This window comes from Pleurodeles waltl, chromosome 2_2 (assembly GCF_031143425.1).
Source record: "Pleurodeles waltl isolate 20211129_DDA chromosome 2_2, aPleWal1.hap1.20221129, whole genome shotgun sequence".
Taxonomy (NCBI): Eukaryota; Metazoa; Chordata; class Amphibia; order Caudata; family Salamandridae; genus Pleurodeles; species Pleurodeles waltl.
In genome coordinates this window covers 1,087,900,386-1,087,921,029 of record NC_090439.1, presented here as the reverse complement: position 1 = coordinate 1,087,921,029, position 20,644 = coordinate 1,087,900,386, and the positions used below count along the sequence as shown (strand labels likewise).

General features: G+C 46.9%; 1 protein-coding gene across 17 annotated transcripts in view; it reads right to left on the bottom strand.

The window, feature by feature from the left end:
• ADGRB1 (adhesion G protein-coupled receptor B1) overlaps nt 1-20,644 on the bottom strand; it is a 437,507-nt gene that overhangs the window by 147,344 nt on the left and 269,519 nt on the right. The window lies entirely within an intron of this gene.

Genomic DNA, 20,644 nt, shown 5'->3' with positions numbered 1-20,644 from the left:
CGTTGGAGGTGAATGGGGTGCGTGATGGAGATTAAATGGGGGGGGCGGGGGTATTGTGCAAGGCCAACTCACGGAGGGAGTTCGCGGAGGGTGACGTGGGTCTGGTGAGGGGCAAGTGTGGAGGGAATAAAGCGCTATAGAGTTGTGCCGTGAAAGAGTGACGTGGGGCAGCCTGGCAAGGACAGAGGGAGGATGGGGCATTCAGGGTCACGCGAGATGGAAGAGGACGCGTCAGAGGACAGATAGGGACATTCATGGTGAGGTGGGGGCGTGCGTGCGGAGTGATAGTGAGAAGCAACAGGACGCGTCAGAGGAGTGATCTGAGCTTTGAAAGTGGTGGGGGGGCAGGGAGGTCTGTTAGGGGACGAAGGGGCCATGAAGTGATGTGCGAGGGGAGAGACACCTGCCCAGGAAATGTGGGTGAAGTGAGCGGGAAGGGGGTTCAAGGTCACACGGCGGGTGTGACCTCTAGGGTAGTGTGAAACTAGCAGGGAGGGAAAGGGGCATGAAATCCGGATTGCAGGGCACGAAGGGTGGCATGAGACTGCCAGCGTGGGCTGGTTAATAAATCAGACTTTTGGAGTAGGGACCTAGTGAGAGGGTCTGGAAGGGGCCTCGGTCGTCACATGGACACGAGGACGGTTAAGTGCCCCATGGCATGTGTGACGTCGTTTGCTAGTCAGGGCTTTTGACAGTAGTTGCATCCTGGGACGTGTAGTTTCTCTTTTATCATTCTACGTTTGCAAAGTACTGTTGGATTAAAAAAAGACATAGTTGTCTCGAGGTGTGTGTCACGCATGACAGGGCAACATGGCATTTACACACAAGCTTAGAGGGGAGTTCAGGCATTACACACGGGTCTTGTTTTTTTCTGGTAAGGGAGAATGCATTAGATCAAAGATAGAGCGCAATAACTGGGGGTGGGGGCGTGTGATTGACAGGTGTAAAAGAAAGGGTGGGTGTTAAAAACTTGAATTTAAGACAGGAGTGTTGCTTGGTGTGGGGGGGGGGGGGGTTGTTTGGGGTGTTACACCCCCCAATAAATGTATGTTCTAAAATAGTTGGGTACAGGTGCTTTCAGTCAGGTATTGTAAGATGGCAGACTTCAGCAGGAATTTCACATACGCTCTGTCGAAAGACGCGCACACACTCTTTGAAAGCCTGAAAAAATATTGGTTATTTTACATAACATAGTTTTTTCTCTTACTGCTCCTACCAATCTGCATTCCTCTCCCTGCCCACTGCCCCTTAGGCCCCTCTCGTGTGCCCTGCTTGCCGTATAATGTATTTAAACATTATATGCCAGCATCATTGTCGGAAAATATGAAGCTCATACCTCTTTCCCCCCACTCTTACTGGCCATGCTACGCCCCCGACTGCAGAAGGGGCATTGGTCCTGCATCTTGGCGCACTGGAAATGGACATCGAGGATGGAAAATGGCGGGAACAGTCAGGGATGCGCACACACGTTCTGAAGAAGGAAGCGTCTACGGCCCCACAAGGGAGCAACACGTGCTGAATAAAACGCGAGCTAAACCATTAAACAAACAGAACAGCAGAAAACAGGAGCCTAGATATTCCCTCCCCCGACGGAAGTGCCCCCGTGCAGACGCCGCGCACCTCCCACACACACACAGGGCTGGCGGGGTCACGAGCTAAGCAGCGTTCACGGATGCAGCATCAAGCAGGTGGACCCGCCGCGTGCGCGCGCTGTTCGTGTTAACTCACTGCGCGTTACACGCCGTGGTGCTCCACAGACCACCGGAGTACCCATCCTCTTCTGTACTATTTTCAAGCTGAACTGCAGTTACAGAGAAGCGCATTTGCCTAGGTTCACACAGTTTGAGGAAGATGCGAAGCCGGAATTCCTCACTGGTTTCGCTCTGTGCAATCCAGCCATTTTATATCACAGCTTAACTCTCTTTTGGTTAATTAGTTGGGGAGCTTGAGATTGATGTTAGCGCTAGGCTACAAGAAGAAGCCCCATTTTGACTCGGCTCGCTTTGGCTCGAGACTGCTACATGACCTCGAGCTGAGCTAAAGGCAGGCCAGGCATCAGTGGCTCACCCAACTCTAGCTTACAGTGTGTGTTTTTGAAAGCACGAACCTATTGGGGGGTTCTTGGCATTGTGCTATTGTTGCCTAATTCAATAGAGATCATCTTTGTGGAAGAATCTGAGTGAGCCCCCCCGCCCCCCCACAGCATCTCTGCACATGGTGTATTTTTACAATGGCTGCACAAAGGGTTTAGAACAGGAGTGCATGGAAAGATGCAGGTGCAAGGGGTGACTCAGGAACGACAAGAGACAAACGCTATACACAAAAGGAGTAAAGTGCCTGGAACTGACTTACAGCAGAAATGGCGGGGAGCATCGTCAGATACAGAGATCAGTAGACGCCATGACAGGGACAGGCAAAAGCAAACAATCACAGACAGCATGGGGGACCAGGCCTGGGGTCTAATGAGAGTCCCCTTCTTAGAAAGATGTTTCATTTATGGTTAAGCCTGTGGACACGTGTGCCTAGGTGTGGTGGCAGCATACATGTTGTTTAAAGTGTTCTTTGTGTTTTATTTTCGTGGACACGTGGCCCTAGCTAGAATAAATGCAGCATGTGCAATGTCACTGGATCCCTGTGATGTTGAAGGGCCAACTGCACCCCAATTCTCGCTGATTTTTACTATCCAAACAGCCAGGGGTGGGGACATTTCGGCCCAGATTTCTGTGGGCCTAGCGCCATTCCAACGCCACGTTAGCGGCATTTTGTTATGTTAATGTGGCATTGGAAGGCCAAAAACGCTGCGCCATATTTACAAAGTTGTGCAATGCTTGCACTGCATCACTTTGTAACTCTTTGGGCCACATTATCCCTGCGCCAGGCATAATGTATGCAAGGACGATGTTCCGGCGCTAAGGGGGGGGAGGGCAAAAAAACCGGCACAAAGAAATCTATGACATTTCTTTGAGTCATTTTAATCGGTATTTTTTAACGCCTGCTAAGAGCATGCGTTAAAAAGAGGCTCCCATTGTGTTCGATGGGCCTCTGGGTGCTTTGCAGCATTAGCGTCATAATTTTTTACGCTAATCCTGCAAAGCGCTGGACTAGCGTAAAAACGTATGATGCTAGTCCCCATGACTACTGCCACTGTGCGCCGTATTTTAAATACGGAGCACACATGGCGTAAGGGGGCGCTAAGGGGCGCAAAGAAAGTGGCGCTGCACTATGTGCAGCGCCACCTTTCATTAATCTTCCCCGTTGACCTTATGTTAGCCACTTGCCAGTATCTTACGCGGCTTATGAACATGAGGTATGCATGAGATGCCATTAAGTTTTGTGAAATGTTATAAAAAAAGGCATTTTGCATTTTCACACAACCCTGGATTCCAGAGCACTAGGAAGTATAATTTACCACTTGCAGGAAACAAGCAGCGGTTTAGACACCCACCCGGCATTAACTGAAATTATACAATATTGGTCACGCTTCAAAATATTCAGCATTTGACATACATTTGTTAATCTAAAAATATTGTATTTCATCTAATTTCACCAATCTAACGTGGGAACTAAAGCCTGGAACCGAGACCCTCAGAAATAGACCCCACAACAGAATATGAGTTTAACTTTAGTAACAACATAGCAGCAGCGGATCCTCCATTAGGGCGGAGGAGCGTCGCCTCACCACCCCGCCAGAAGAGGCAGCTGCAAAACCTTTAAAAAAAAATGATAATGAACTTTGTTTATTATCATTTTCTTGTAATAGGGCGGGGCCACGGGGGTGACGAGCAGTGAGGGGAAATACACACCACTCCACCTCACTGTGCATGTATGTTTGGCCGGCCACATGCGCAGTGTGCTCTTCCCTGCCCGGCAAGCCTGCACAGGCTCCCAGTCTTCCTGGGAGCGCCCTGGCTGAGAGCTCTCAGCCAATCCTGACACTGCGACACAGGGCATGCTGGGAGCCTGCCTGTAGCAGAGGTGCGGCGTGGGGGCAAAGAAGGTACTTTAAAAAATGTTTTAATACATTTAATGTTTATTTCCTGTCCCCTCCACGTGCGCCGCCCCACACATTCTGCGCCCCTCAAGCTGCTCCTGCAACATATTTCAAAGAATGCCTCTAAATCACAGGTTTGTCAGGAGTCTCCAGCGTAGGTCCACAGCAGCAGAAACACAGGACAGCGGTTATTATGTAACTGAGATCCGTTTACAGCAATTGCAAATCTGTTTTAAAAGGATTTCTTTATAATCCAACAAGAATCTGACTGCCGTGGACCTATGTTTGACATCCCTGTTCTAGGTGTGTCCTTGCCTGTTTTTTCTTTCTCCCCATGAATGTGCGACTGCTTTCACTTACAAATAAGTTATGTCTACCACAAACTCTGAACATAGTAACATGGCCTTACCCAGTGCTTAATTTGTAAAAAACAGAGTGCAAGTGCACAAAAATGTGTTCAGAAGTCCGCGACTAGTACAAATAAACATCAGCGACCAAATATCAAGGCTGGTAGTCTTAAATCCACCTCAACCATCTTTAATCCACTACCAGACACTCCCTGACCCTTTTCACTCTTGCAGGTTTCTGCTTTCTCCCTTTGCGACCGGTTTGCCTTCTATCTCTTCCTCTGTCTTTCTGATGTGTGTTTTTCCCCGTTCTTGCACTCAGCAAATATTTTTTATGGGAAATAAATTCCTATCCCCAAAAAGAAGTGCCAGTGGTTACCACTGGTAACCACAGGCTCAAATTTAGCACTGGCAGGGCCAGGGTGAAGGTAATTGGTAATCACTGAAACAATGCATTGCTTATTGAAGTACACTGCACATATTTTTTTACAGTGCACATATTTGAAATACGTAAATTTGTTTACCCCACATATACATTTTAAGACACAGTAAGACAAAGGATTTTTCCAGAAGCTCAGCTTTGTGGTTGGAGTGAGATATCTGGGCATCAATGTCAGTACTGTAGGCACTAGACCACCCCTTCCCACTGAACCAGGGGGAGACAAAACTGTATTAACCACGAGCATCAGGTGCAGCTACTGCATGCTATGGGACCTGTCATAGTCCCCCAACAGCCACTTGGTAAACAAGTTCAAAGTTATGAAAGTCACAAAGCTGGAGACCGAGTCCTGGGTAAACGAAGGCTAAAACCACTGGTATCTTATTCCAGTGCAGGGCATTAGCCTGGCATGTCCTGCCACAAGGGTGACTTTCATTCGGTATAATCACCAGACCAAACGTGGAGAAGGCGTCTGCCCCTCCCAAAATCCTGTCAGGCAACACAAAAACCCCTGAAAATGAGGCAGAGGTTACATTTGTATAATGTAGGTGAAATTGTGTGAAATGTATTTTGCATCACGCCATCAATTTCGGCGATTGCTCTATTTAATGACATTTTCGCCCGGAAGGTATTGGTTTGCTGAGAGAATGTTTCAATGGGATTGCAAAGCTGATGTTTGCCGCGGCTGAGGGCCACCTTGAGCTCGAAATTCGTGTAATTTTATTGCAAGATAGTAGTCAAGTACGTTTCGCGCGTAATTTTCATAACAATTGTGGCTATTTTTAAAAAATAGCAATTTTCCTTACCCATCAGGAGATTTTAAAAAATGCATTACGTCGAAATTACGCCCTAAATTTGCTTGGTCCGACCTATTACGATCGCGTTTCATTTTCACCTGCTACACCAGTGGGTGAATGTCCAGTCTGCTGGCTCTGGAGGTGTCTGCAGTAACCCGGAAGCGAAGGATGAGGACAGAGCAGTGCAGCAGCGGTGTGCAGTCTCCACTGCACTCCTGCCTGCATTCAGTACACCCCGAGCTCACGCGCAGTCTCGGCTGACGGCGCTGTCAATCAACACACACCTGTGACAGGAAACAGCTGCTCGCGCTCAGCGCCGTGCGAATCACCACCCACAAACCTCCCGCGAGCCTTAATTACGTGACACGCGACGCCCGTCTGCACGTGCAGCGAAGGCCCTGCGCAGCGCCCACAATAAATGGCGGGAGTTGCAAATAAAGTGAACGATGAATGGTTTAACACGTTAAACAACGAGAAGGTACACAGTACTCAGAAGTTACTAAAGGTTGTGGGTCACAATATCGTGTAGATATATCGTGGCCACAATATCGACTATTTTCCATCTAAGTGTATGTTTACTATTTTAACTCTGATTTGATGACATCATGGTACTATGTTTTGACCACAATAATGTGGCACAAAACTGTTATTAGGACAACTGCAAAAAACAAATATCACTGCTTGTAACGTAATGTCGCCAGCTTTACTGCAATGCTTCAGTGCCACAAATGGATATGACGGTGACCGTCAATCTGGTGCTCGTGTTGTGTCCCTTCAATAAACGTCACTTATGTGGCAAGGCCGGGGTCCGCATCTCTGAGGTGTGCCCTCTGTATTGGGGCTTTATTCCTCACATGGGTCTGTAGTTACACAACCCTTTAAGCAGGGCCACTGGAGTTATGCGATTGTGCGGCTGCTGCGTTTTTTGCATAATTATGGATATGTCTCATTTGCCACATAATGCATCATCTGCTGGGTAATCTGCAGACTTTATTTTAAAAAAATGTTTCTAGCCCAAACGGTTCAAAAGTTACTGAAAACGAAGCAAAACCTGTTGCAGCACAGTGGAAGGCCTTTTTCAAAAGTTTACTGGTCACTTTTTTTTGCTCATTCCTGTATTTGGATGTTAAACTGGTACTAATGAGATACAACCAGTGCCCAGACAGTGTTAACAAGTGTAGCAAGCATTTACAATGCAGTGGGTCTCGCATTAGCTCGAGTTAGAGCTATTACCGTTGTAAACTCCTAACCGGACATTTCTTGCCATATAAGTTGAAAATGAAAAATAATACAGTTTCACATAAGTGAGCCGATTCAAAGCGCCACGGCATCAGCGTGAAGCAGCACACAAAAGGAAAAAGAAGTTCGCTCGCAGTCAAAGGTATCGGCAATTATCCGTGTAACAGGATCATGTCCAAGGCGGTAACTAAACCACCCAAAGGAGGGACAAACGTAAAGCATTTACCAATGAAAATAAAGGATTTTTGAGGGGCAAGCCCATGAACAAGTGATAGTGAATGGCCTGCGCTGGGCGTAGTTAAAAGCCCAGATACAATCAACACGTAAAAAAGCATCGCAGGGACGGCAGGGACTCTGAGCATCGAGCATCTGTGGCTCGCTCCTCCAGTCACAAACGCATGCTGTTCACACCCACCTGCTCCATGTCACATATCTGTTAGAAACACGTGAGAAGACACGGAATACACCCGTTCAAAACTGGAGACCCCGCAAAACCAGCTTCCGAAAAGACGTGCTGCAAGGGTGCAGGTATACAGGTGTGTGTGTGTATGTTTGTGGGGGGGGGGGGGGGGGGGTGAACGTACACACGGATGTATGTGTGCGAGGCTGTTAAGCACCTTACGTCGCCATGGTGACAGTGTGCACGTGGGTGTCTCTGAGAATACTTAAGTGAAGTGTGCGTACGTTCATTTTCTGTTATATATATATAAGGACGACCTCGCTGCACTGCAAGGGTTCCTATGTGCACTGCATACCTGTGCCTCCACAAAGTTGTACTTGTGCACAGACTGGTGCAGATGTGCCCACGCGGCTGCCTATATGAACACTACCGTAGCGACGTGACTTTCATAGAAACACCGGCACAGTTTGCAATGGGCGCTGCAATAAATGCTTGCACCAGCCCGAGAAGGAGCCAGGGAGCTGTCCTTTCAGCACCGTTCACTACTAATGTGTTTAAAAGGTTACAGACAATGCACACATTGTGCAATCGCACTCTTCCACTCCTCGCATAACCGGATACGTGCAGGCCCCCTGCCCGCCCACCGCTCTGCGGCACCACCGTGCACGAGATCCCAGGCCCAAGGGCAGGGCCTGCCAGTGCAGCACATGGACCCCTCAGCCACGGCGCACACTGGTGCACGCGACTCTCGGCATTACCTGGGGGCCTCTGACGCCGAGCACGCCTGTAGCCACGCACGGAGTCACGCGAGCCCCGCACGGATCACGCGAGGCACGCAAGGGCGCGCAGAGAGCGCTCGCTCGTGCCCTGGGGAGGCCGGAAGCGCCCCAGGAGCCGCGAGACATACACACCCAAGGGAAGAGGAGACAGGCAGAGCTGCGCAGCCTCTGTGAGAGGACGACGAGACAGAGAACATCACGAATTCTGGAAGTCCGAGAGTTTGAACCACAGACCTCCGGCGGTTCACCGTCACGAGGAGGAGAGGTGGCATAAGGGCCAGCTTTCAACTTCTGGGAACCCAGGATCGAATATTGGCCTCGGAGCTTGACTCCAGATTGTGTGATTCTAGACAAATCATATAATTTCCATGTGTCTGAAATAATAAGAGGAATGTATTTGCATAGTTCCAATTTGATGTAGGTGTGCAATTTCCCCAGTCCTCTGTAGTTTCCCAGCTACAAACATTCTATATAAATAGCAATACATACATCACACAGCGTTTGATTATCCATAAAGCCTGCCAGTTCACATCGTGCTGCTGTGCAGTGACGACTCAACATTTTGAACAGGTGTGCGTATGCTCTCAAAATCCTTTCGCAGAGGTTAGCCCAGGGGTGTAACAAAGGCCCCTGCGGTGCAGGGGGACCCTGAGCTCCAGAACCCTACCCCCCTCAGCATAGCTCCTGGCCTCAGTGAGTCTGGAGGGGGGCCCCCTCTATGTTCTTTACAGGGGAGCCCCTTCCAGTTTCGTTACGCCACTGGGTTGGCCCCTATGTGGTGGTCTTGAGCTTAGTTACTTACACGTCAACAAAAGGGAAAAAAAGACTTGCTACATAAAGTCCACTTCTCTGTACATATAACACGAAAGTATGAACTTAAACTGCAGGTCTCCGAATGACAGCAGCAGGGTTTCAGGGTGCTGACATGCAATATCATCTGAGTGAAAGTGCTGTCAGAACTCACGTATTCACTCACTCATCTACCTGTACATTCCTCTTTGCGATTTCAGCACCTGCTCCAGAGGTGTCAGTCACCTACATGTCACTCAAGCCGCAACTGTTTATATCCTTTGAGTGGTGAAATGTTGGTCTAGTCTGACTTGCTAAAAGTGTTCTGCAGGGAATGAAAGGCTGCACTTGTCTTCCGTGAGACAGACACGCTTGCTTTGTTACTGCCATGCTGTTCTCTGTGGAAGCAAAGCTTACACTGTTGCTCCCCAATTTGGACTTGGTCTGCAATGGGTAAAACTTGCACTCCTGCAGCCCAAGGTGTAAGCTGTACCGTCTCTCTGAAGGACTAAAGCTCGCACTGCTTCTGCCCAAGCTGTTCCTGTTCTCTGAAAGAAGGAAGCTTGTACTGCTTCTGCACAAGCTGTACGTTTTCTCTGAAGGAGAGAACCTTGCACTGTTTTGGCCCAAGCTGTACATGTTCTCTGAAGGAGGAAAGCTTGCACTGCTGCAGCCCAAGGTGTATCTGTCCTCTGGAAGAGGGAAGCTTATGCTGCTTCTGCCCAAGCTGTATCTGCTCTCTGTAGGAGGACCGCTTGCACTGTTTCTGCCCACACCGCACCCATTCTCTGAAGGAGGAAAGCTTGGACTGTTGCTGCCGGATTTGTGCTTCACCAGCAATGTGGAAAGCTTGCACTGCTGCAGCCCAGGCTGTACTTGTCCTCTAAAGGAGGGTAGCTTACACTACTGCAGCCTAAGCTGTACCTGTCCTCTAAAGGAGGGTAGCTTACACTACTGCAGACTAAGCTGTACCTCTCCTCTAAAGGAGGGTAGCTTACACTACTGCAGACTAAGCTGTACCTGTCCTCTAAAGGAGGGTAGCTTACACTACTGCAGACTAAGCTGTACCTCTCCTCTAAAGGAGGGTAGCTTACACTACTGCAGACTAAGCTGTACCTCTCCTCTAAAGGAGGGTAGCTTACACTCCTGCAGACTAAGCTGTACCTGTTCTCTAAAGGAGGGTAGCTTACACTACTGCAGACTAAGCTGTACCTCTCCTCTAAAGGAGGGTAGCTTACACTACTGCAGACTAAGCTGTACCTCTCCTCTAAAGGAGGGTAGCTTACACTACTGCAGACTAAGCTGTACCTCTCCTCTAAAGGAGGGTAGCTTACACTACTGCAGCCTAAGCTGTACCTGTTCTCTAAAGGAGGGTAGCTTACACTACTGCAGCCTAAGCTGTATCTGCTCTCTGTAGGAGGACCGCTTGCACTGTTTCCGCCCACACTGCACCCATTCTCTGAAGGAGGAAAGCTTGGACTGTTGCTGCCGGATTTGTGCTTGACCTGCAATGTGGAAAGCTTGCACTGCTGCAGCCCAAGCTGTACTTGTCCTCTAAAGGAGGGAGGCTTCCACTACTGCAGACTAAGCTGTACCTGTTCTCTAAAGAAGAGAAGCTTGCACTGCTGCAGCCCAAGCTGTACCTCTCCTCTAAAGGAGGGAAGCTTGCACTGCACAACCCAAGCTGTACCTGTTCTCTAATGGAGGGAAGCTTGCACTGCACAACCCAAGCTGTATCTGTTCTCTGAAGGAGGGAAGCTTGTACTGCTTCTGCTGAAGCTGTACCTGTCCCATGAAAGAGGGAAGCTTCCACTGCCTCTGCCAAGCTGAAACTGTCTTCTGAAGGATGGAAGCTTGCACTGCTTCTGCCCAAGGTGTACCTGTCCTCTGAAGGAGGGAAGCTTGCACTGTTTCTGCCCAAGTAATACATGTTCTTTGAAGGAGGGAAGCTTGCACTGCATCTGCCCAAGGTGTACCTGTCCTCTGAAGGAGGGAAGCTTGCACTGTTTCTGTCCAAGTAATACATGTTCTTTGAAGGAGGGAAGCTTGCACTGCATCTGCCCAAGGTGTACCTGTCCTCTGAAGGAGGGAAGCTTGTACTGTTTCGGCCCAAGCTGTACCTGTTCCCTGAAGGAGGGAAGCTTGTACTGTTTCGGCCCAAGCTGTACCTGTTCCCTGAAGGAGGGGAGCTTGTACTGTTTCGGCCCAAGCTGTACCTGTTCCCTGAAGGAGGGAAGCTTGTACTGTTTCGGCCCAAGCTGTACCTGTTCCCTGAAGGAGGGGAGCTTGCACTGCATCCGCCCAAGCTGTACCTGTTCTCTGAAGGAGGGAAGCTTGGATTGTTGTTGCCTGATTTGTGCTTGGCCTGCAATGGGGATGTACCTGCTCCAGAGATGTCAGTCATCTCCATGTCACTTATGCCATAAATGTTTATATCCTTTGAGTGGTGAAATATTGTACTAGTCTCAAATGCTAAATATGTTCTGCAGGGTATGAAGGGTTATACTTGTTGTCTTCCGCAAGACAGGGAAGCTTGCTTTGCTACTGCCATGCTCTGCTTGTTCTCTGTGGAGGCAAAGCTTACACTGTTACTTCCCAATTTGGACTTGGTCTGCAATGGGGAAAGCTTGCCCTGCTGCATCCCAAGGTGTAACCGTCCCCTGAATGAGGGAAGCTGGCACTGCTTCTGCCCAAGGCATACCTGTCCTTTGAAGGAGGTAAGCTTTCACTGCTTCCTTCCAACTTTTACCTGTCCTCTGAAGGAGGGAAGCTTGCACTGCTTCTGCCCAAGGTGTCCTCGTTCTCTGAAGGAGGGACGCTTGCACTGTTTCTGCCCAAGCTGTATCTGTTCTCTGAAAGAAAGAGGAAAGCTTGCACTGTTTCTGCCCAAGCTGTATCTGCTCTCTAAAGGAGGAAAGCTTGCACTGCTTCTGTCCAAGAAGTACCTGTCCTCTGAAGGAGGGAAGCTTGCACTGCTTCTGTCCAAGAAGTACCTGTCCTCTGAAGGAGGGAAGCTTGCACTGCTGCATCCCAAGGTGTAACTGTACCCAGAAGGAGGGAAGCTTGCACTGTTTTGTCCCAAGCTGTACATGTTCCCTGAGGGAGGAAAGCTTGCACTGCTGCATCCCGAGGTGTACCTGTTCGCTGAAGGAGGGAAACTTGCGCTGTTTCTGCCCAAGGTGTACCTGCCCTCTGAAGGGGGGAAGCTTGCACTTATTCTGCCCAAGCTGTACCTGTTCTCTGAAGGAGGGAAGCTTGTACTGCTTCCCCCCAAGCTGTACATGCCCTCTGAAGGAGGGAAGCGTGCACTGCTACTGCCCAACCTGTATTTGTCCTCTGAAGGAGGGAAGCTTGCACTGCTTCTGCCCAAGCCGTATCTGTCCTCTGAAAGAAAGGGAAGCTTGCACTGTTTCTGCCCAAGTTGTACCTGTCCTGTGAAGGAGGGAAATTTGCACTGCTGCAGCTAAGCTGTACCTGTCCTCTGAAGATGGAAAGCTTGCACTGCTGCATCCCAAGGTGTAACTGTACCCAGAAGGAGGGAAGCTTGCACCGTTTTGTCCCAAGCTGTACCTGTTCCCTGAAGGAGGAAAGCTTGCACTGCTGCATCCCGAGGTGTACCTGTTTGCTGAAGGAGGGAAACGTGCGCTGCTTCTGCCCAAGGTGTACCTGCCCTCTGAACGGGGGAAGCTTGCACTGCTCCTGCCCAGCTGTATCTTTTCTCTGAAGGAGGACCGCTTGCACTGTTTCTGCCCAAGCCGTACCTGTTTTCTGAGGGAGGAAAGCTTGGACTGTTGCTGCCTGATTTGTGCTTGACCAGCAATGTGGAAAGCTTGCACTGCTGCAGCCCAAGCTGTACCTGTTCTGTGAAGGAGAGAAGCTTGCACTGTTTCTGCCCAAGCTGTACCTCTCCTCTAAAGGAGGGAGGCTTCCACTACTGCAGCCTAAGCTGTACCTGTTCTCTTAAGGAGAGAAGCTTGCACTGTTTCTGCCCACGCTGTACTTGTTTTCTGTAGGAGAGAAGCTTGCACTGCTTCTGCCCAAGCTGTACCTGTCCTGTGAAGGAGGGAAGCTTGCACTGCTTCTCCCCAAGGTGTACCTGTTCTCTGAAGAAGGGAAGCTTGCACTGTTTCTGCCCAAGCTGTACTTGTTCTCTGTAGGAGGGAAGCTTGCACTGCTGCAGCCCAAGCTGTACCTGTACTCTGAAGGAGAGAAGCTTGCAGTGTTTCTGCCCAGCTGTACCTGTACTCTGAAGGAGGGAAGCTTGCACTGCTGCAGCCCAAGCTGTACCTGTACTCTGAAGGAGGGAAGCTTGCAGTGTTTCTGCCCACAGTGTACCTGTGTTTAAAGAATGGGTGTTTCCATTTTTTTGCCTCATCTTATGAAAAGAGCAAAGGATATTTTAGTGCGCTTACATAACATGTCCAGGCCATTCCTGAGCTTTTGTGGGACCTAAGCAACAACTAGTTGCAGGACAATGACCCTATGACCTTGCATTAAATCCTGGCTTCCAACCTTTACTAACTTGTGTGAGCCTGGATAATTAATTTTCTTCACTGCGCTTCCTTCGTCTGTGATCACATTTGAGACCACCTTGAAATTATTTAGTTTATGCACACTGGAAAAAAAATCGTTCACATGTGGCTTAATAGACCACCATGTTGCACCATCTATAGCAACAATAAAGGCCTTATATGGGAGGCACAAGTCAGACTTATCTATTGGGTCACTAATACAATTTTCATTGGGGCAGAAGTGGGAAAGAGTGTGTGATACCCACCCAGGGTCTGATTTGTACAATGTATAATCAGGAAACCTGGTTTCAGTCTCGGCTTCCCAACTTGACCAAACTGTGTGACCCTATGCAATTTGCTTTCACTATGCCTATTTTCCACTATTATTACATGAGAGCACCTTGAAATAATGTATTCCAGAATTCACATTATACAATCATTTCTCTTAAATATGGTATAAATGACCATAGCTATAAAAATCTGTATAGGAGAAACTGACTTTCCTCTTGACTAATTAATACAATTGTAAAGGCAGAAGGGGTGTGGTTCACAACTTCTGATAAAGGTCATTAGGTGCAGTGATATAATCCAAAATCCTAATTTGAAAAAACGTAAAATATACTTTATTTTAATTCAGTACTTTGTGGCAGTCAGTGACATTTCCAGCAGGGAGTGAGGTCCAAGCTGAGCTAAGAAATGTTCTTCTTAACCTCTGCATTGCTGCTTTTCAAGACAGGCTGCAGGACAGGCAGGCTACAGAGAATTATGGGACCTGGTCGCCACTCCCTCACTATGCCCTGTTGGCATGGGTAGCGAGGCAAGAGATGCCTGGCTGTGGGGTGTGTGGCTCACGGTCTCATGGCATATGTACACCTGTCTTCCACACTCAGTCAGCTGTGAGCATGGCTTGGCAGCATGCCCATGGCATGTCTCATAGCACAGGCTATATTGACAGTGACATGCACTGTCAAACATGCAACTTTTTCTGACAGTCTTGGCAATAGCGACAGTGCTTAATTTGTAAATAAAAACGTGCAAGTGCGCGGCTGCTGCATTTAAATGTGCGAGCATGGAATACTGAGGCAGCGTAATCCTGAAGCCATCTCAGGCCTCTTCAATCCATTTAAAGCCACTCCCTGCCCCTTCAGCTCACTCTGGCAGCTTTCTGCTTTCTCCCTTTGTGAAGCTTTTTCGTTTTTCTCTTCCTCCGTCTTTCTCATGTGTCTTTTGATAGCAGCAAATGCTTGAGGCAGAAGAATAAGTGCCGTCCCTCAGAAATAAGTGCCGGTGCTCAGCACTGGAAACAATAAGCACAAATTAAGCACTGAATAGCGATTTCTGGAACCTCTTCAAGCAGTGGGGCCCTTCTGGTGCTGGTGAATGTGCCTTCTGAGCTAGGGACTGTTTCACAATACATAATTTGACATTCCTATACTGTCGAGGAAGACATCTGACCCCCACACGTTAACAGAAAAAAGTGGGTTGATTGCTCGACCCTCCTATTTCAATACTTGTGGTAGGGTGACACCTAGTAAAACAAATTAAGCACACCCACATACCATTTTAATGTAGGTCAAACAGTTTAAGGAAGGGTGAATTCTGACATAAGGGACATACCCACACCCAGACTAAGGAATCATTACTAGAAGACTCTACCACTAGTTAAGGCGAGGGTTCTGCAGTGCTTCTCACTATTGAAGCATACCACACTTAGCAAGAGAGGGTTATCATCTTTTATGAGTACCTGAATGTATGGAAATTCCATAAGATTTTTGGTTTCTTCAGTAAGTATTTTTGTACCTTAGTATATTTAGTTTCTGTTTCAAAAGAAGCACACAACAGTCCTTCCATGCCCTTCACTACCTCTTTATAGTGTAACCTACATGTGTTGTTTCTATCCCATATATGTGAGTGAATCAAGTGATGTTCCTTCTGCTACTGTCACCTGCCCTTTATGTATTCATTGTGTTAGCAAAGGTTGTGTGGCTGCTTTTATGTTCTACCTTTATTGTGTTGTAGAGTTCGGTATAAAACATTCCACCACACAAAAGTCAAACCGATTTGCATTGCTAATGCATGTTTTAATACAATATGCGTGAAATCTCACAGGATATGTGAGCAGAGTTTACCTTTGGTTTTATCTATGAAACAAGCAGGTTTTCAAATGGACCAGACAAATTTGTTTAATTTTTAAATATGTTTCAGAAGGAGCTTCATGTCGTGTATAACCCCTTCAGCCAATTCTGGCACTTTAGCCAACAGAAATTTACTTGCTGGGATTTTAAGCCCATAATAAAAGTGAGAAAAATCAAAACTACATCAGTGCAACATGCTGATGGCTGAAGAGCCAGGAATGGCTGATGGTCTTATATATTATTGTGCCACCTGGCAGACCTGTGCTTCTGAAATGCAAAATACAATTTAGTTCATGGCTTTCTGCTTTTTTGTCTTGTAGGCAATCATAGTTTAAACAGTCTAGTGGGTGAGAGGCCAGACATAGCCTTTTATATGCAAATACAAGCATATTGTTTCTAATGGGCTAACATGAACACTCTTTGGAACATTAGAACAGTAAAAAATGTTATTTACCAGCCCAACAGGAGCAGCAGCAGGGGGGCCTGCCTCAAGAGACACCAAGAAAGAACAAATAATGTCCGGCTTGCATAGGTGCCGTATGTGTTGCAGGTGCTGCCCCACGAGGGATGTCGTGTGCCAGAAAGGTTCACACCTCATCACATGGAGGCTATCACACAACGTGCTGGAGACCTTTCCATGGAAAAGGTTTCCATTTCAGGTGTGAATGCACCGTACAGAGGGGCTCTATTTTAAACCTCGCCAGGGCATGGCAGATGGCTTCAGATGAGCAATTCTTGCTGTATGAGCTCAGGGGACAGGAGGGGACTAAGCAGGGCACCCAAGGCCCCACTTACCATGTACTGAAGGCCACACCTTCACACATGTAACTTTCCCTTAGTTTGGCAGATCTGTCCCATATCATCACAGCTTTTGACCTATTGTCCAACCCTTGGCTTTGAAAATGCTCTGATTTGTTGATGACAGGCTGGGTAAGGGTGTGGGGTAGAATGACAGACAGGATACAGGGCTGAGTGTGCCCTCTTTAAATATTAGTTCTGGCTTCATAATAAACCTGTCTGCAATACCTATTGTTATCAGTTCTTTAAAATATACACAGAGCAGGTGTTGCCTTTACTCAGAGGAGTAGCACACTCTTACTCTCACTTCATGGTATCAGGGGTATCATTCCACTTTCCAGAAAGTGCTTCGATTGGAATGTATGAGGAACTATTTTACATCTGAAAAGTACATCTAGTAAGCCCTGCATAAGTCACATTCATTCTTTATCTCCTACATGCCTTCTGTACAGTAAGCGATCATTTTCTTCTACTCTTCCACTGCATTTTCAGAGTTGAGGGCATTCCGTGGTGGAGTTACCTTCAAAGAAGCCAAGCCCAACAAATTTGTAAGTTTGTAGGTATTGGCACAGTTTTGGCAGGCACATCTCACCCTGAATATGGAAGGATGTTTATTCCTGTCGAAGGCAGGAGTAAGTCCTGACCTAGAGTGGCTACGGGGAGTGAACATTTGGTGCAGGTGTAGGAGTTACAGGAAAAACAGAACAAATGTGTGCTTCATTTTTCATTCTATGCACTGAAATAAATACTTGCTACATTTCTGTCCAGATTTAGGTTTGTGATGCTTTGGGGTCGACAGGACTAGACTGTGGTGCCTCTGAGGACATGAGATCATGTGGTACCTTTACTCTTTACCTCATCCCTAGTGGATCCCCAGGCACCTGGGGCTTTTTGAGCTTCAGTTTTCCTGGACCCACTTAAGGCCAAACACCAAAGCTGCTGAGTGCTGCTCGGTGCGAGGAGGCAACAGAAAAAAACACAAATTACCTCCCAAGTTATTAATCCAAATCCCCTTTCGCTGCAATGCAGACACTGTTTGGGGCAATACACCCCAAGTCGACTTGTATTCTCAAAATGTTTAAATATGACTTTGTGTGTGTGTGTGAGTGTGTGTGTTTAAACCTATACCTACCTACGCAAGACAGATACACACAAACATACATACTAAGTCATGTTGCAGCACTTTAAGTACACACAACCAGGCGCACACCCATACTCTTGCCAATTGCCCTTTGCAGGTGGACCCACGACTTTCCTTTGTGGCCCATTGGCAGCCCCCTAAAAATCACTGCCAGAGACGTCACTGTTCCCATTTATATAATTCAGTACTCAATCCACCTGCTAATGTGTGTCGATGATATTGAACATGTTGACCATGTGCCATTAAGCTTCAGGCATCAAATTCAGCCTGGGTCTGCATCCTGCATACCCAGCTCTGTGCTAATGGACCACAAAAAATCTGAAATCCTGTCACTCAGCGCTCACCCAATCCAAGCATGACCTGTTACTTGCAGATAGGCAGCTGGGGGAGGTACCCGGCTATATTTATTTGGCCACATACCTTAAACTCTAATTAAACAAGCAATGGCAAAAACCAAGAGGTCTAGTACACATTTTAAGCCTTGGCTTAAATATATTTTTAAAAAATCTGCAGTGAAAAAAACAGAATACGATTGCTTGTTGTGTACAGTGCAGCCATTCTGCATATAATCAGATGTATTTACAACGCCTAGACCCTCGTGCATTGTAATGCAAGTACTCGCTAGGACACAGAATGATACACCAAATAGACAATAGCATGAAATGAGATAAAAGTGCTCCTCTGTGTGATGCCAAAGGGCAGGCTACATTTATTTTAAACCGTTGGTAACAATAGGTACTGGTGACAACTGTGCTGCCAGCTAGACCTAATGCAGGTGCGCACATAACATTAAATAACATGATAGGATTATCTACCAATGTATTGTATTAAGGCCTACTCAGTTCTGCTTGCCTAAATTAAACCCTCGCCACTCTACCGTTAGAAGATTGGAAAGTTGGGCGCTCCACTGAAGCCAATGAAGTTGCTCAGGGCTAATAATGGCTGGTATAAGTCTTCATCTCCAACTTTCCAATGTGTCATTTTTTCCATTTTTAATTTAGAACATTCTACTCTTAGTGGGTGGAATGTTCTAATTGCTTAATAGCCTTTCTTCCTGTGATTATACTGGTTGGTAGAGGCCTCTCCCTCATTATAGGCCCTCACGTGTAGCTCTGGCCTATAATGTGGCTTCAAGACTTGTAATAATTGCTAAAAAAGTCAGCTATAAGGCTATAGCATTACTTACCACTGATGAGGGCTAGATCAGTCATTAAAGTCTCTCTCCCTGAGTGATGGGCTCAGGCTGCCAGCTACTGACTACAATGAGTGAGAGGGACTTTAATGACTGGTATACCCCCAAGGCAGAAGGGCTATAATACTATTAGAACAGCCCACCCAATGAGAGTGCAATTAAGTATATTAAACAGGGAGAATCACAAAGGTAAGCACTGAAATGTTGGAGCAGAAGGTCTATGCCAGCCATCATTGGCCCTCTGCCTCTCTGGTCTCTTTATGGTACTTCCAACCGTCCAATATTCTAATACCTGCTTATTAGATCAAAGGTTATCACAAATTGTATTAGGTCCAAATGTAGAGTGTAAATACATTCAAGGAACCTCAAATAGCCGAACAAAGCATCTAGGAATAATTATTGGGTTCACTACTTTCAGATCCTGTGCAAGGCATGGGTGCTGACCTAGGATTGTTGAATGCATTTTGTACTTAATTCTATGATTTTAAGAAAGTATCTCATTTGGCACTGTTAATTGTGTCAAAGGGTGAGAGTCAATTCAACACGGGAATTTAAACAGATCAATGCGAGCCCACTGGAGTTAGGATGTGTCTCTCTAGTGTGTCATATTATGGGGGTATTTCCTTCAAAGGAGCAAAATTACCTAAGAAAGAGGCTCTTAGAGTCAGAGTTGGTGGTAACATAAAACCATACCTTTTGAGACAGAACTGCTGAATCGCCTAATGGAAGACTCTCTTCTGGTGGAAAATCCACTGGAGGTATTACTGATACCCAGGGCCACTTGAATTATGAGGGAGGGTAGGAGTCAATTTACACTGTATGGACTAAATTATGTGGTGCAAAAGGCAAATTATTCAGCATAATGTGGCACGTTTTGTGAAAGTATTGCTTCCTAATTTAGTTGTCTTTACATAGGTTAAAATGGTCTGGGCAAATTTGTCACCTCATTTCTATCAGTTCAACACCAGAAAACACAATAAGCAACAGAAAGGACGCCAGACACCTTCTGCATAGGGCCTTCCATTGCATAGCAATACATATTGTGTTTTTTAGTAACTTTTTATTTTTCTGTTAAAATCTGTAGGTTATGCAACAGATGATGGATTATGTGGCACATGAGGCAAAATCATAATTCTGCAGAAACGCAGTGGCTGCAAAATTGCATAATTCCATAAAATTGCCTATACCATAGTAATAAGACAGTGGCTGCATTCTGTCGGTGGATTGTAGCGAGGAGAATCATCAAGAGAACGAGATTAAGATTTAGGTGGATGGGATATCCATCACCATTGTGACGGAGTAACCCGTCCATTGACTTCTAAATGAGGCCCTTAGTCCCTGCAGGGAGGCCCCTTCTGGCAGCAGGCCAGGAACACAGATGTAGGAATGGGCTGAACTCGTGGAGTTACATGGCAACTCTGTGAGATTCTGCAGAGTTCCAAGAACGGGCGGAAATCAGCATGTCATGCTGATTTTTAGCTCCGGCAGGTCTTTTGGCACTGAAAAATCATTGCAAACGGTACCACTTGCCGGGCCAGAGAGAGCTGCTGCTTGAGTTGGTTTTGCTGCCACTTGGGTAGATTTTCTATTCGAGCTGCAGCTTTGTGACAGACCGCGACCGCTTGTCGTGAGAAAGTCTTGCCGGGTGCACTCCTAGTGTCTGAAAATCACGCTAGGGGGTGGCAATTCTCGCTCTCCAACATAACATTGGTGAGTCACACATGAGAAAAAATGCAGCAGTTGGCAGAATTTACCCAGAACTCCGTGTTATGCGTGGCCAAAATTCTGCCAACTCACCACTGGGGCGGAATTTATCACCCACTCATACACAGATGACCATTTGTAAAGCTGGAACACTGAAAATCTGGAACACCAAATTGTTTATCTAAAACGTCTCATTTTTTTAGATTTATTTTTTACACCACGTTACCATAAACTAATGTGTGTATTGTTGAAAATAGATAACCACCTTTCGAAATTTTAATGAGGGCTGGTGTTTTTGGGGCTCATGATTTGTGATAACATTTGTGATCCTTTTCTCCTTGTCAGTGACAATGAGGGGAAAGCAAATACAGAATGTCTTGCT